A 16,200-nucleotide genomic window follows, 5' to 3' on the forward strand; every position below is an offset into this window, starting at 1 on the left:
GATTCAGGGTCCTCGGACACAAAGAGGGTGACACATAGACAACTCTATGAGTTAATGCGATAGATAAGGGAAGTTTTGGAAAAAAATTGACAGTCCAAATAACTGTCATTGAGGCGCATTCTAACCCAGTCTGAACAATCAATCGTTTTATGGTCGACGTCCGATAGAAGGTGACTGATCTTTATCTCGTTCCCAAAGCCCAAGCAGTCAGAATTTTTACAGTCACTCAACCACAACACAGTTTCAATTTTAAACAGATGACTTTCCTTGCCTAGTGTAACGCCTTCTCTTATTTATATATAAGTTTGTGAATTTCCGAAAGCGCTAAATTAGTCATTGTATCGATTGTAAACGGCTGCTCATTTCAATATTGGGCTGATGGCACAGCAACCCTCTATATTAAGGCCCAATTATCTGATTCTGTATGATTTATAGAATCATTTTCAACTACGTTATATTTCATATTTCTATCCTTGATAATTTCAACGCAGAGTTGATCATTGATGAATATGCCCCGGGGACAGATATTTCGACTCTCAAATTTGTACACTTCTTTTCTGTTCTAACACTTGTGAGATTCATTTTAAAGCTCTTGAAGTACGAAAAAAATTCACCGTCTTAGTTTTTCGAAATCGAAATTTTTTCCCCGTCGAGTTAACAGAAGATGGCGGCCAGTTTGAATTCCAAATAGCGGTAAATGATCAGGAATTTGTTTCTCTAGTACTAAATTGTGCACAATGCCCCCTGATTTTTAGTCTTGATTCAGTATGGGAATGGTTAAGGTTTCGTTGAGGAAAATTTGAGAAAAAGTTTAGTTTTTCACTTTCTTGGGGCATTCTACCTTAAATCCGGAATAGATATCACCATAATGCCATTGTACTATAACCAGCTGTGGAGCTCGCCACTTGTTTCAACAATATGAAATGCTATGAGAGAGATGGTCAACTTGAAACTCGTGACATTTACTAGTAGCCTAGCCCTCTGACTCTTATATATTACCTGAATAATGATATGTCTTATTTTACACAGCGTATATGTTAGATAATCCTCAATGCCTCATTCAGTGACTTATTTGCATTTCTCACTGTGCGTTATTTTTTTCGGGAATTGATTATGAGCTGAGGGACTTTACCGACATTATTAATGTATACAAATGCCGTAAGCATGATAGAATCCTTTATTCTTTTAAAAGAAAGCCGCGAAAATGTTTTGTTGTCATCAGCGTAGCAACCCATACTATAATCTTAGCCTGGGAAATATAATATTTACCAGTCTGATAAATGTTTGTGAGAATGGCTCTAATTTACCAGCAGACGATACAGAATGCACAACATACACAGAACTTCCACAATAATGCTCAGACAGTTTAAAAAAATATTCAAAGACAATTGCTATACACCCACACGGAGTTTGTTGGATGAACGGTTTTTGAAAGTGGACTCAAGGTGACATCAATAAAGATATGTGCAAAAGGACTGGAACAATCTAACTATCAATTTGGTAGAACATTAAGCAGTTTCTGAAGATAAAGTTACCACGAGCACACAACAAACACAATGTCTTTTCATATTATCATCGTCCATATAAAACTCTAATATATTAGTATTTATTAACAAACGAAAGCGCCCTCCCATTAAGATAGATGTCAAGCAACTTTAACAGTTTAAAATTTCTCGGCGTTTAAAGTTAGAATGGAGGAGAAAACGATATCAGATCTTTACCTTCAAAATTTTCTTCACCTTGCAGAAGCAATGTTTAACTAAACGCCTAGACCAAGCCCGGTTGATATTGAGGACTTTCTTCAAGATATAGATTCGACACTCGAAAAAATGCCAGTGTATCGTCGTCGTTGTATTTCCTAACTTTGACGATGTGTAGTGTAGTGCAGTGTCAAGCTTGTTGTGAGAGTAGCATGCTGAAACATGGGCCAGTGGCTAGAGCAGTGGACTCACGATCACAGGATGGTGAGTTCGAGCCCCGGCATGGCCATGGTGTTGTGCCCTTGGGCAAGGCACTTTATCACATACATAGACCCAGTTATCCCTATAGTATGACGTCACACTATAGGTATATGACTACGATGAATCCATATAGTGTGGTGCCGAAACCCTGATTTTGGTCGAACCCAAAAATTTCGGCCCCACAATGGTTCTCGGTGGTTTTTGTATCTTCAAAGCCTACTGAATCAGGATCTGCATGATGCCACCCTGGCACCCTTGGGCATTTTAATATATTCAAGATGGCCGCCAAGATGGCCGCCAAATATGTAAATGGTGATATCTCAGCTCTGTGAAATGTTATCAAAATGATTTTAGTGTCGTATGCCAGGTAAACAGGGCCAAGAAATTCATTTCTTTCATTGTCGAACGTGTGCAACCCTTAATTTGCATAAAAATCCAAGATGGCTGCCAAAATGACCTCAAAAACAGGTAAAATGCCATATCTCAGCTCCATGAGAAGCTGTTGGAGTCATTGTGGTCTCCTTTGCCAGGCAAATGGGGCCAAGGAACTCATATCTTTCATTGCCTGATATGTACAACCCTTAATTTGCATAAAAATAATCCAAGATGGCTGCCAAGACGACCTCAAAAACAGTTAAAATGTCATATCTGAGCTCAATGACTAGCTGTTGAAGTCATTTTGCTCTCCTTTGCAAGGTATATTGGGTCAAGCAATTCATATCTTTCATTAGCTGACATGTGCAACACTTAATTTGCATAAAAATCCAAGATGTCAGTATGTAACAAGTCATATCTCAATACAGTATGCCACTGATTTTGGTGTCTTTCGGCATGTTTTACGTGTCAAAGAATTGGTATATTTTGTTATTGCTGTAAAATCAAACATGAAAATCTGAAATTGATATTTACAATCCAAGATGGCTGCAAAGCTGGTTTTCACAACAAATATCAAGGTATATCTTAGCTGAATTCGCATCTTAGAGACTAATACATTAAGGGTTCAAGGCAGAAGGATAAGTTTCTTTCGTTATATAAAATGTAAAATATTTCATTGAAAGCCAAAATGACCACCCAATATCAACTATGGCCACAAAAATGGACGCCACAAAAACATTGAGTCGCATCTTAACCAACCAAGCATTCTTGAGACCAACTTTGTTTTGTTCCACAACAAATATCAAGGTATATCTTAGCTGAAACTACATCCTAGAGACTAATACATTTCAATATTGGTCGCAGAGTTTTCATTTCTTGTTTTCTTGTTTTCATGTTATCCCTCTAAAGTTGTACCCTTAGCTTTGCAATCATCATGCTGCAATCAATTTTATAGTTTCTGCCATAGGGGCATCAAGAATATGAATGTTTTGCGCTTGACACCCATTCAAAGCACTTATAACAGTTTAATTGCAGTCCAATTATCCAATCTCTAATTGAATTATTGTTGTTTTTATAATTAAACAAATAGACACCTTGCTCCTCCGAAAGCAACCTTCATCACTAGTCCAAATCCACTACCTGACATAAAAAGGTATATACTGATAAGCATGTGCAATTTTCCTTGTGTCTCGGAATGAAACCGAAAGTACATAACAGTGCTGACGTGTTTCTTATCACATCACTTCTCCAATAGATGGATTGCAGACTAACCTGTACTGTTTTGATGGCTTGTGCCAGCTTTATTGGACTATGATAAGAAACATACCAACAACCAAAATGTATGCATACAAAGAGCCACAACTGCTAGATGCCCATGCTGTGTCTTGTTATGGCGCAGTGGCCTACATGCTAGCCATGGGAGCCACAACACACTAAAACTGCAAAAATAACGGGCATAACAACTGGCACACACATACATATAAACGTAGACAAGAACAAATGAAAAAAGTAAAATATTGATGAACATGTAATATCCGCATATATAGATATTCATATTTATCTCTTATCTAATACTCTTTGTTGTTGATTTTGCAAAATCTTCATTCTACTTTATGATATGATCAAGATCCAAAGTGGTATACGACTTCAATAAAGGCTTACTTACTTTATATATATGGAACGGTATTGTGAACAAAGATGGAAGGTCTCAAACGGATTTCTGTGAGTTCGGTTGGCTGAAAGATGAATCAGTCAAATCACTTTGCATTAACTTTTAGTCAAGGCTAACAGCTCCCTAGAAGTGCATACATTCATTCCTAATGGATATGCAGGTGACCCTTCATATTCCACAGGAAGTTACAGATGCTCTTAAACTCACTGGCTGTGACATCTGTATTTTCTGCGAGTATAGTATAACAAGCAACTGTCAATATTAATGGCCCTGCTAATAACAAAAGCGATGAAGGATGATTTTGTGCAAGAATCTTACCGAATTTTACAGTTCTGGTTGAAAAATTGTAAATTAGTATTTTGGTACATTGTTACAGATAAGTATTATAAACGTGCCACCAAATGCCACCAAAATCAATTTCATTAAATACTCAGTCAGCTGAAGTTTTAGATATTATATGATATGGCAGCTATTCCGGAGATCATATTTTCACTTAATTGATAAATGGTAGGTAAACAGTTCATTTAATGGGAAAAGTGAGTTCCTCGATACCTAGCATGCCGCCAAATATTAAGAATCAATTTCAAAGATGAGGAATGATAATATAAGTTAAGGCTACATGCCTGTTTTGCAACTCTTTTAAGGGTATCGATGATGATTTGACTTCACTTTTGATATATAAGTTGCATTGAACAGTGTTATATAGAATTGACCCTTAAATTGTATCCAAAGACGCAAAACTTGGTCTCGCAAGCTACTTAGTAAATAGAGACATGATGTAATATTTTGACACCATTATAAGCATTAAAAGATAAACTCCCTGTTTGCAATGTTCTTGAAAGTTTTTTTAAGGTCACATAACAAGAGATTCAAATTCTGCGACTAATAAAACATGACCATACTCATCAAAATAGGTCTTAAAGAATGCTTGATTGGCAAAGATGCGACTCACACCTCACTAAATCTAACATTGGTGTTGTAATGCAATTAAATCGCTCAAAGTGTTCTGAATTGGTGCCAAATGCAAGAGGTTGGTATTCCTGCCGCCTATGAATGACACTTTAGCAGAAACTAAAAACTTGTTTGCAGCATGACGGTTGCAAAGCTTAGGGTACAACGTCTGACGGATGACATGAAACCTGGTCGTCATTGTCAAATCAGAAAACTATACCCGCAATGATAAAGGTATTCATAGAATGACTCTGCCACACCCACTTGCGGTCATATATTTAAAGTGCAGCAATATTAAAGATCCTGCTGAAATTGACCTGAGTGACTAAATTGGTGCAAAGATAAACAAGACAGATGACTCAGGATGGCTCAAAGATGACCAAACAAGTCACTTTTCTGCAAGTGCAAAAGCATGCTCAGCAAATTCGCCTCGAATAACTGAAGCTACTTTATTGTGGTTGATTGACAAATGATAAAATGACCCTTCACGTTGTATGGAAAGGTACAGTTCATTATAATTTAATTTAAATGGATGGTTTGACAATTTATATGAATGAAAATGTGAATTCAATGACCTCTCAAGTGGATCCAAACACATACAACCTTGTGTCGAAGATGCTAGATAAATCTTGTTGTAATGTTTTATGAAACCATTATAGCGGCAATGTGGGATAAAATCCTTCCATTAGAAGTAAGATTTTTCCAGCTCAGAAAACAAGTAATGAAAAACCTGCGACCAATAAAACCTGACCAAACACAACAAAATAGGTCTCAAGATTGCTTGGTTGGTTAAGATACGACTCAATGTTTTTGTGGCATCCATTTGTGTGGCCATAATTGATACTGGGTGGTCATTTTTGCTTTTCATTTGTGCATTTTTGCTGAAATATTTTACATTTTATATAACGAAAGACACTTATCCTTCTGCCTTGAACCCTAAATGTATTAGTCTCTAGGAAGCAATTTCAGCTCAGATATAAATTGATATTTGTTGTGGAAACCAGCTTAGCAGCCATCTTGATTTGTAAATATCAATTTTAGATTATCATGGTTGATTTTACAGCAAATATAACAAAATATACCTATTCTTTGTCCCGTAAAACATACCGAAAGACACCAAAATCAGTGGCATAGTGTATTGAGATATGACTTGTTACACACTTAAACAGATCTTTGGATTTTTATGCAAATTTTATGCAAATTAAGGGTTGCACATGTCAGCTAATGAAAGATATGAATTGCTTGATCCAATATACCTTGCAAAGGAGAGCAAAATGACTTCAACAGCTAGTCATTGAGCTCAGATATGACATTTTAACTGTTTTTGAGGTCGTCTTGGCAGCCATCTTGGATTATTTTTATGCAAATTAAGGGTTGCACATATAAGGCAATGAAATATATGAGTTCCTTAGCCCCATTTTCCTGACAAAAGAGGCCACAATGACTCCAACAGCTTGTAATGAAGCTGAGATATGGCATTTTACCTGTTTTTGAGGTCATTTTGGCAGCCATCTTGGATTTTTATGCAAATTAAGGGTTGCACACGTTCGACAATGAAAGAAATGAATTTCTTGGCCCTGTTTACCTGGCATACGACACTAAAATCATTTTGATAACATTTCACAGAGCTGAGATATCACCATTTACATATTTGGCGGCCATCTTGGCGGCCATCTTGAATATATTAAAATGCCCAAGGGTGCCAGGGTGGCATCATGCAGATCCTGATTCAGTAGGCTTTGAAGATACAGAAACCACCGAGAACCATTGTGGGGCCAAAATTTTTGGGTTTTGTGCTTCGGCACCAGACTAATATGAGCGTTTCCACATGTGGTGGATATGGGACCCGGACTACTTTTAAAACGTAAACAAACAATCAGCTGTTCAGTTCAGAACTTATTTTCAATCCCTGAAATGCAAAAGTGGGAGGGTAATGAAACATAAGGAAATATGGAGTATTAAAGTATATGTGTAGAACACAAATACCGTCGATACTAAATTTTTATGAATTTGTGTTTCTTCGTCGTTGATTTCGATTGAAACGCTTGATTTCTACACCACTGACATTTTAACGGTATGTTACCGGCATTTTGTGTTGTCTACCTCGTCAAATTGCCCTTCTCGATGTCAATCAAACAACATAATAAGCATAGCCGATAAACCCAAGACACGTACCAATCATCCCCTACGCAGTAAGAATGTTTTCTGAAGCAACATGGACGGGTTTCAAGTTCAACATCACGATCAATGCTGCCGCGGCAGTCAACCAGTCGAGCCCCCGGGGCGAGCCGATGAAGCGAGTGTACATTATTTCTGACAGCAATGACGATACTCCGGACTTGAGACTCATCAGAAGAAACGCTATATTTTTCAAGAGCGACGAGTTCACAATGTTATCAGTGCACTTAAAGGTGCAAGCTATTGCTTTGTCTATGCATGTTGCGCACCACGTTGTATTGTACCGTGTTGTTGAACTTCCGTCGTCTCTCGTCTGAGCTAAGAAAGACTTGTTGCTTGTATGTTGTCTTACCGATTGAGTCAGAGCCGAACACTGTTCTTCATTATATTTAAACAAGCTCACTTTATTCGTAAAATATTAAACATACAATTGACAATTTCGTAAAACATAATAATTGTTAATTTTGAAAATTTCATACAAACTTTGCAAAGCAGAATTATTTGAATGATGTTCGAATATTGACAAAATAACCCGTTCTCGCCAGCCGCGGCTGAGTGTCGCGACGTCCCGCTTGTACGTCCAATAATTTTATGAATGAATTTTCACTAAAATTGATGTTATAGTAAGTACCAAATAAATACCTTGCATTAAAAAATCCATAGTCTTTCCTATTTCCGCTTGATTCGCACAGAAAAAGCCCTACGAGAGACGCTAATTATCCATAGGAGCAGCCCCGACATGTTGAGCTGACCGCAGTCAAGTCAGCTGTGACCCAGCCACGACCGCATAACACAAGCGTATGAATTCTTGTAAAATACTCCCTCTCGTTTTTTCCCAGTAATTATCATTCCTGGAAGGTTTATTCACGGAAAACTGGGTCTATGCATGTGATAAATATATAATCCCCCCGTATTCCGAACGAGTGTGGCTGCGTCGCTGACGAGTGATTCCCCGTGTAGCGGCCGTATCCCTCCGAGCCGTAGGCGAGGGGGATACGGCCGCTACACGGGGAATCACGAGTCCGCGACGCAGCCACACTCGTTCGGAATACGGGGGGATTATATAAATTATTCCTCATGGCTTCTCCCCACCCAGGAGTGATAGGTACCTGGTAGGACAGTGGTTGTAATGTGTGTGTTTAGCTCTGCTGCGCTTATTGGCTGCACATGTGAGCTGTTGTTTGCTCCCCAGGGAGTTGAGTGGTATCATATTAGATCGAGTGACCAGGGGTTATAATAATTGTAAAAGCGCCTTGATCACATGTACTTGTGATATGTGCGCTATATAAGAACCCATTATTATTATTATTATTATAAACGAATGTCGTCATTGTAGACCAGACCAGACAGTGTCTGGGAAACGTCCGCCGCGCGCTGTAATCTAACACCAAAGACTCTATTTGTTGTAAAAGTTTACTTTTCTCATGATATTGATATAGCAACGCGTAAACTTGTCGAGCCCTGCAAAGCAAACCGGACTTGCAATCAAATTCCACTGTATTTTCCCCCCCCCCCCCCCCCCGTAATGCAGCGTATCAATTCATAAACACAAGAAACAAAGTTTACCATCACAGGGACGGTCACTGGATTTCTAAACAGCCAGAACATACTAAATTTAATCGAACTGATTTGAGGGGTGGGCACGTAGTTACAATCACCTTCACGATGTAATGTACGGTTCTCCCGGGACGGTTCTGGATCTGGGGGGACCGCCGCTGGATTTTACTCTCTCTCTCTCTCTCTCTCTCTCTCTCGTGAGAAAGCGTCTTGGGAGAAGAACCAGACCTATTCTCGGAGGGTGATCTGAAAAAGTACCCCTTTTTCTCGATTACACGGACCTAGATGTCTCCATGATGTCCGATATTCCCTCGCCATCAATATTACGAACGATGGTAAAATACGGACTGTCGATAGCCAGCATTTACATGATCTTCGCGATCTTGATCGTTCGATCGCGGGTGTGTTTGTCTCTATGAGGGAACGTTTACGTGATGACATAACAAGTGGAGTCATTGCGCACGGCTATTGACAAAGGTTGAGACGACCCAAACTAGCCAAAATTAGCCAAACCAGCATAAACCACCAAAAACGACCCATATCATCAAGTAAACGACCTAAAACAAACATTCTAGGTATTCAGGGATACAATAAAACTCCACCTTTGGAGAAACCGTCGACAGAATTGCGGGCAGCCATGTTGTTGGTACTATCAATTACCAAGTTGTGGGGCTCATTTCGATGACACAACTGAAAACGAAAATAACTTCAGCATCGTAACTGGGCTCACCGAAGGAGGGCGCTTTTTCAAAGCAGTTCTATCTTGCCATTTAATGCCATGTCTGCTGTGGGTAATATGTGTAATTGAAAAATGGATCCACTTTGAGTACATCCAGCCAAGTGAATGAAGAATATTGTTTCATGTATTTTGAAGCACAAGTCTACTACATGTGTTATTCAGTCACCATGATAATTCAAACACCTCTATCAGGTGGATGCAGCTGTATTATTGATGATGACTTGTTTGTGAAAAAAATTAAAGCTTCAAACTTTTGAAATTAAAACCTTATGCAGTTGAAAGTTGAGTCCGAGTCTACATTCATTATCTGTCAGCCTGCCTATGTATGTATGTATGTATGTATATGTATGTATGTATGTAGTGTATGTATGTATGTATGTATGTATGTATGTATGTATGTATGTGTGTGTATATGCATGCATGCATGTATATGTGTATGTATGTATGTATGTATGTATGTATGTATGTATGTATGTATGTATGTATGTGTGTGTGTCGGATCTCCACATATAAATGTAGACATGCATGTTTCCTGTAATATGCCCTTGTATCAATATGGCCATGTGAGGGCGCTGTTTTTTTAAAGCGACCACCCACTTAATCTGTTATTTGCTAGATCTTCAACTTTCCATGGTAACCTGCATGCACGCATATATATGTTTGTGTGCATGCATGCATGCATGCACATATATGCAGGTATGTGTATGTACATGTATGGAACCAGGGCCACGGCACATGTTATCTTAATATTTGGTTTGTAGAATTTATTCAAATAAATTAATGTTGGTATCAAAAAAAATGTGAATGAGCTGTAAAAATGTAATAAACTAAAAACTTTGATCTCATTCCTTGGTAAGCCACTAAACACGACAACGGGAAATTCCCTGTGCTACACTTTACGTTGCTATTGAAGAAACAAACCGAACCCCTTAACTCGTTGATGGCATGTATAGGATTTGCAATGATCGAAAATGCCGGCTGGTTTTCGCCGTTTTTGGGGCGGTTTCTCCAGAAATCTGAGACATATTTCATCCCTGTGCTTATTTTAGGTCGTTTACTTGATGATATGGGTCGTTTATGGTGGTTTATGGTGGTTTGGCTAATTTTGGCTAGTTTGGGTCGTCTCAACCTTTGTCAATAGCCATTGCGCACCCTGTCTTCGACTGATGACGTTCTGATTCTGAGATCGAAGTTTTTAAGTTCAAGATACAAGATAGAAATAAAACAATTTCTAAAGCCTTTTCAAATCTAAATTATATTTTATTTATCAGTATCTTACATCAAACTTTGAAAATTGTGAAATTTTAATTCCGAATCTGCGTCTGAAGTTATAGGATCTGAGGTCTGAGATCTGAGGATCTAAAAAGTCAACTCTACCACATACCGATTTAAGCTGACGACACTCTTTTTCTCGATCATACGTTCAGCAAGTCTAACCGATAGCATGACCATGGGTAGTCGACAGTCAAGAAAGAGTGCAAACACGGCGATGAAAAACCGATGAGGTAGGCCTAAATGAGTCACCACCTGAATGCGGAGATAGGTTGTCTTGCCGTATTGACACCGTAAATGGTGCATTCTACAGAGACTTTTGAGCGCTTGGCTGAACATTGCGACAGGGGGCTTTGGTATTCGCTCGGTAAATGTGTCCATTTCAGTGTATTATCTGAATCGTGCTTGACGAACTACTAGTATGTCATTGTCTATCAGGGAGTCTTCTGGTGCAGATTCTGCTGAGGTACACTGGTACAGCGTCTCAGAAGCTGATATATACAATTAGGCGGCTTAAAGCCCCAGTATTTGTAACTTTAACCTTTTTTACGTTCGAAATTACATCTTATTCTCTTACAGCCATCATGTAATGTTGTTCAGTAAAGAAATAAGCCAAATTTGTGCTCCTTTATGACATACAAACGCTAAATATTGCCCGATCGAGTTGTATTGCCGCGCTGGTTTGTTGACAACTTGTAGGCTGTGCACGTGACCGAAATGCCGATACTGATGACATCATTGAGACTGCAACATTCCAGGGGCCATGCCATGCACGCCACACCGTCTGGGTAATCGCCCATGGTCGCCGGCTGAATGACCTGCGAATGGTTTTATTTTGTTCTTCTCTGTTCAATTACGTCCTGCTACTGTGTTTCAGAGGATACAGATCTTTGGCAGAAGAGGCTGACATTCTATTCTGGTACCGTGTGCGTTATATAGCTTACGGATTATTCAAACTGCAGTCGGCAGTGCACTGATGCGCGCCCTGGTACCTGCAGTCGGTCACTCCCGATACCGATGTAAAATCAAGACGACACTATATACACTTGGCTCACTTCTGTAGGCAAATAGCTATCAAAATTGAGTAACTTGAAGTAATAAATTTCAGCTGATTGTTGCTTTAGCGGCAAGGTGATTGCGAAATCGAAGCAACATAGTTTGGCAATGTATCATTGTATGGTATGCTGTCGAATGCAGTGAACGCGATGGCCTTTGGCAGCAAGTAAGGGAACCGTCAGTATTTACGACCTGGGGGTCATCTAAAATTTAAAGCTAATAAGGGGGTGCTCAAAATGTTTTTTCTTTGTCTTACTCTGTGCTAAATGACATAATGATTAGTTGATAATATATTTTACTCTGATACATGTTAAATAAAAAGAAAATAAATACTCTAACAGAACAATAAATATCAACTAGATGAAGCAAGGCAAAAAACTACAAGTAGCTGCTACTACTAGCAATACTTATTATGAAAGTCTTAGAGAAGATAGTGACGATGAGAATGATATCGTTGTTCATGTACTCAATGGCACCAGCGACAGTAAAGATGACGATCGACAGTGGTGATGATGATGTCACACAGTATAGTTTTCTACAGTCGTTACCAGAGGTGGAAGGAGAGGCTGGGTCATGGAGAAATGTTCTCGACAGATATCATTATAAGTGCACAGGATCTAGGACAAAACTGAACTGTTGTGAATTCATCCTTTATATTATCATAGAAATGTATATTTTAATTGACTTGAGTTCAACAACCATTTGGACATTTAACCATACCATAATGACATGCTACCCATCCAAAATTTAACAATACTATATGGTTGGAGACTGGTTATTAGGTGAGCTTTTATATCTACATATTGTTACATGGGCTCAGGTAAGCCAAAATTTCTGTTAGAGAGGGGGGTTACTCAAAGTCATCGTGGTTGGCTGGGGTGTGACTCAAAATTTCAGAGTTTCCTCCGACACCCAGGTGGTAAATAATGACGTCTCCCTAAACAGCTGTGAACGCCCCTAGTCAGAACGATCGGGACCAGTATACACACGGCTGATATCTCAGCGAAAATTTAGAAAAAAACAATGGAGCTACTGCTAAGAAATTGACAGACTCTTGGCTTTTGATGCATCAGTTTTTGAGGTTTTATACTGGTAAAAAGGCATTCTGAATACAGCGGTAAATTTCCTCCCGAACGCGAAAGGCGAACACGCGGGGGTAGAGTTGACTTTTCAGATCCTCAGATTCAGATCCTCAGTCCTCAGATTCAGATCCTCAGATCTCAGACTTCAGATCCTATAACTTCAGATGCAGATTCAAATTTACAAGCCTTTTACAATACCCGCATTAACAGTATGATTGCAATATTTAAAATAATAATTTGAATATGACATGTACAAGGCAGTTATGTAAACAAAAAAAGTCTACATAAACGATTTCGCTCAACAAGTTTCAACGAACACGGGTCTATAATTACAGATTAGCTAACTTGCTTCTTCCGACCCCTGAATTCTGATTTAGCCCGGCTCACTGGCCTCCAACATGGATTAGTTAAGCTTATATTCCCTCGCCATAAATATATGAACGATGGTAAAATACGGACTGTCGATAGCCAGCATTTACATGATCGTCGCGGTCTTGATCGTTCGATCGCGCGTGGGTGTGTTTTATCTCTGTGTCTGTATTGACTATTGAGGGAACGTTCACGTGATGATATAAGAAGTGGAATCATTGCGCACCCTGTCTTCGACAGATGACGTTCTGATTCTGAGATCGAAGTTTTCAAGTTCAAGATTCAAGATAGAATAAAATAATTTCTAAAGCCTTTTCAAATCTAAATTATGTTTTATTTATTAGTATATTACATCAAAATTTGAAAATTGTGAAATTTTAATTATGAATCTGCGTCTGAAGTTATAGGATCTGAGGTCTGAGATCTGAGGATCTGAATCTGAGGATCTGGGGATCTGAATCTGAGGATCTGAAAAGTCAACTCTACTAACACGCGGGCATTCTGCAATGGACGCTGTCAACTTTACCTTGCTGCAGGCCCCACGCCAATCTCGGCCCGGCCCCGCTGCACTTGTACAGTCTACTACCTCCATGTAGTACAGTCTTACAGGACTAGTAGCCGGCCAAACGCAAAAAAAAAAAACCACCGCCACAGTGTAAAATCCGTAGGTCAGAACCATTGATCATAAATTTTCAGAACCAGTGATGTTAAAAGTTTTGTATTGATCATATGTGAATGACTTTCTCATCGAGCTGCGTGTATAATTGTCCCGGGCATTGTCCATGCAAATTTGGGGCCTGCCTTCGCTCCCTCCGATCGTCTGTAGACTACAGCCAAAATCACAGTCCTAAGCAAATTATACAGTTGTGAAAGTCAGATATATGTATCATGAATTTTATACAAAAATATGTAAACAACAGAATCAAACCAAGAGGTTAGTTTGCTGTCGGGCCGGGTGCGCAGGGGACGACTTTGCAGTGAGGCCGGGATCTCTTGTGTTCAAACTTCTACCATGCCTGGAGCTATGGAGCTCCATCGCATCGCAGCTAGCCGATAATTGTACCACTGTAGTCCTTGTGAGGATTAGATGCCCGTTACGTTCGATATTGTTTGGAAATACTTTTAAATTTAATAAGTAAGACTTTTGTACTGCATTCAAGATATAATTTTTCCTTTCTGAGCGTTTTCAATTACGGCAACGATATGCGAAGTTGATAGGCTGTGTTGCCTGCAGCGCGCAGCGTAGCCTGGCCGTACACAAACCTTCGTTTGAGTAGACGGAGCAGAATCAGTCCCGTCATTTATTTTCAACGAAATTTTCATTATACTCCATAATGGAAGAAACGACTAGTTCAATGATTACAATGGTGAAGTGTTGAATTTTTATTCATATATGTTTTTCTCCTGATTCTCTCTCAATGCATTCAGCAAACTTGATCTCCGTACCGTCGGTCACAACGTGCAATGCCTTGCATGAAGCTTGCAATCGACTGCCTCCGTCGTTAGTTTAGCTGTTCAAGACGTTTGTTTGCACGGCTCATTATAGTAGGAACAATCTGTAAACACTTACATATTTATATCTTTCCGGTATTTCACCCAACTTTCGCGCGTTTTTAGTTGAGTCTCCAGTTTCGATGGACCAGACCTTTTCGAAGAGCGTAAGTTTCTATGGACGCCACAGTAAAACTTGCGTAGATGTGGTTGAGCATGCGCGGTGGTGTGATTACGTTTCGTTTCGTGTGTCAACAAAGCCTGACTTCTGATCCGGACAAGAAGTCATTTTTCACTCCTTTTACTGTTAATCGTGAGGCGGGCTGGGCATGCAAACCATGCGATTCAGTATTAATAATGGTGTACTTTCACATACTGAGGATGTCATTTTAATCAAAAATATGAAATAAAATTGTTGAAAGTTACAAATACTGGGGCTTTAATCTTCCCGTTATAATTAAATAATACAAAGAAACTCCCAAGTTGCTGTGAATATTGACAATTCACCAATCCGATATAACCTTCCGAGTACGCTGAACACCAGCAGAATCAGCCCTGCAGATTTGAAGGCCGTTGAGTACCTACTGGCCAGTGTTGTACACCACATCGTAGTACAAAATAGGGCGACGCAATGGCGGAAGAAATCGGAGTTATGTTACTTTTACGGGATGGAGGGAACATCTAGTCTGTGGTCTTGCAAAAAATTCAATTGCGACAAATTCTTGCTCTACAGAAACAAATCATCCATTATTTACCTATATTTGAAGTTCAAAATGGCCGTCATCCCTTGTTATCTCTCTTGGGGGATACCCGATTTTCAAAAAAAAAACAAAACCTGAGCCGCTGAAAACTTTATTTACTCCGTAAGCTTCAAAATGAACCCCCAACAAGTGGTATGCCAAAAAAATATTGTAAACGTTTAAGAGTCCGAATATCTGTCCCCGAGGTGCATTCTTACAGATTATTACCAAAATAGTGCCTGTTCTTGTGTTGCACCAGCATGAATTTTATTTGTGCTGTGTCGGAGACGAGGCGAAGTCGAGTGTCTGATGCAGCACAAATGGCAGGAATGTTGATACGACGCAAAAACAGGCGATATTGGGTCTTATATCATACCAGTATATTAATGGCACGAATACAGCGATCAGATTGGTCGAGACGCAAAAAGAACCGTGGTATAATTGTCGATATACACGGCTGGCATACGTGCGAGCTCTCAGCTTGAGCAAAAAAAAAACGTTTTTGGCGTTCCCCGCCAGAATTTCATGCCCAGAATTTCACTAATGCTTACGAAAAACCTTAATTTTTGAGGGTTTACTTTGTTACGCCTTGCGCATAAATATCAAAATATTTGTGTGAACAGGTTTCATTTATAAACTATACCATGAAGTCAACATCACGCGCAACATCAGTAGTAATGGCTGTGGTATAGTCCACATCTCGCGAGATTTAGCGCGAGAGTTGAGAACTGTCATGCTTCTAGGGGTTTATATGGAG

General features: G+C 39.3%; 1 protein-coding gene across 1 annotated transcript in view; it reads left to right on the top strand.

Annotated features, from left to right (window-relative positions):
• Nucleotides 1–10,696: 10,696 nt before the first annotated feature.
• Nucleotides 10,697–16,200, top strand: part of LOC139119191 (uncharacterized) — a 66,529-nt gene continuing 61,025 nt past the window's right edge. Inside the window, exon 1 of the mRNA XM_070682868.1 lies at nt 10,697–10,976. The gene's annotated coding sequence lies outside the window, so the exon portion shown is untranslated. The remainder of the gene's footprint in view (nt 10,977–16,200) is intronic.

Source organism: Ptychodera flava, chromosome 19 (assembly GCF_041260155.1).
Source record: "Ptychodera flava strain L36383 chromosome 19, AS_Pfla_20210202, whole genome shotgun sequence".
Classification (NCBI taxonomy): Eukaryota; Metazoa; Hemichordata; class Enteropneusta; family Ptychoderidae; genus Ptychodera; species Ptychodera flava.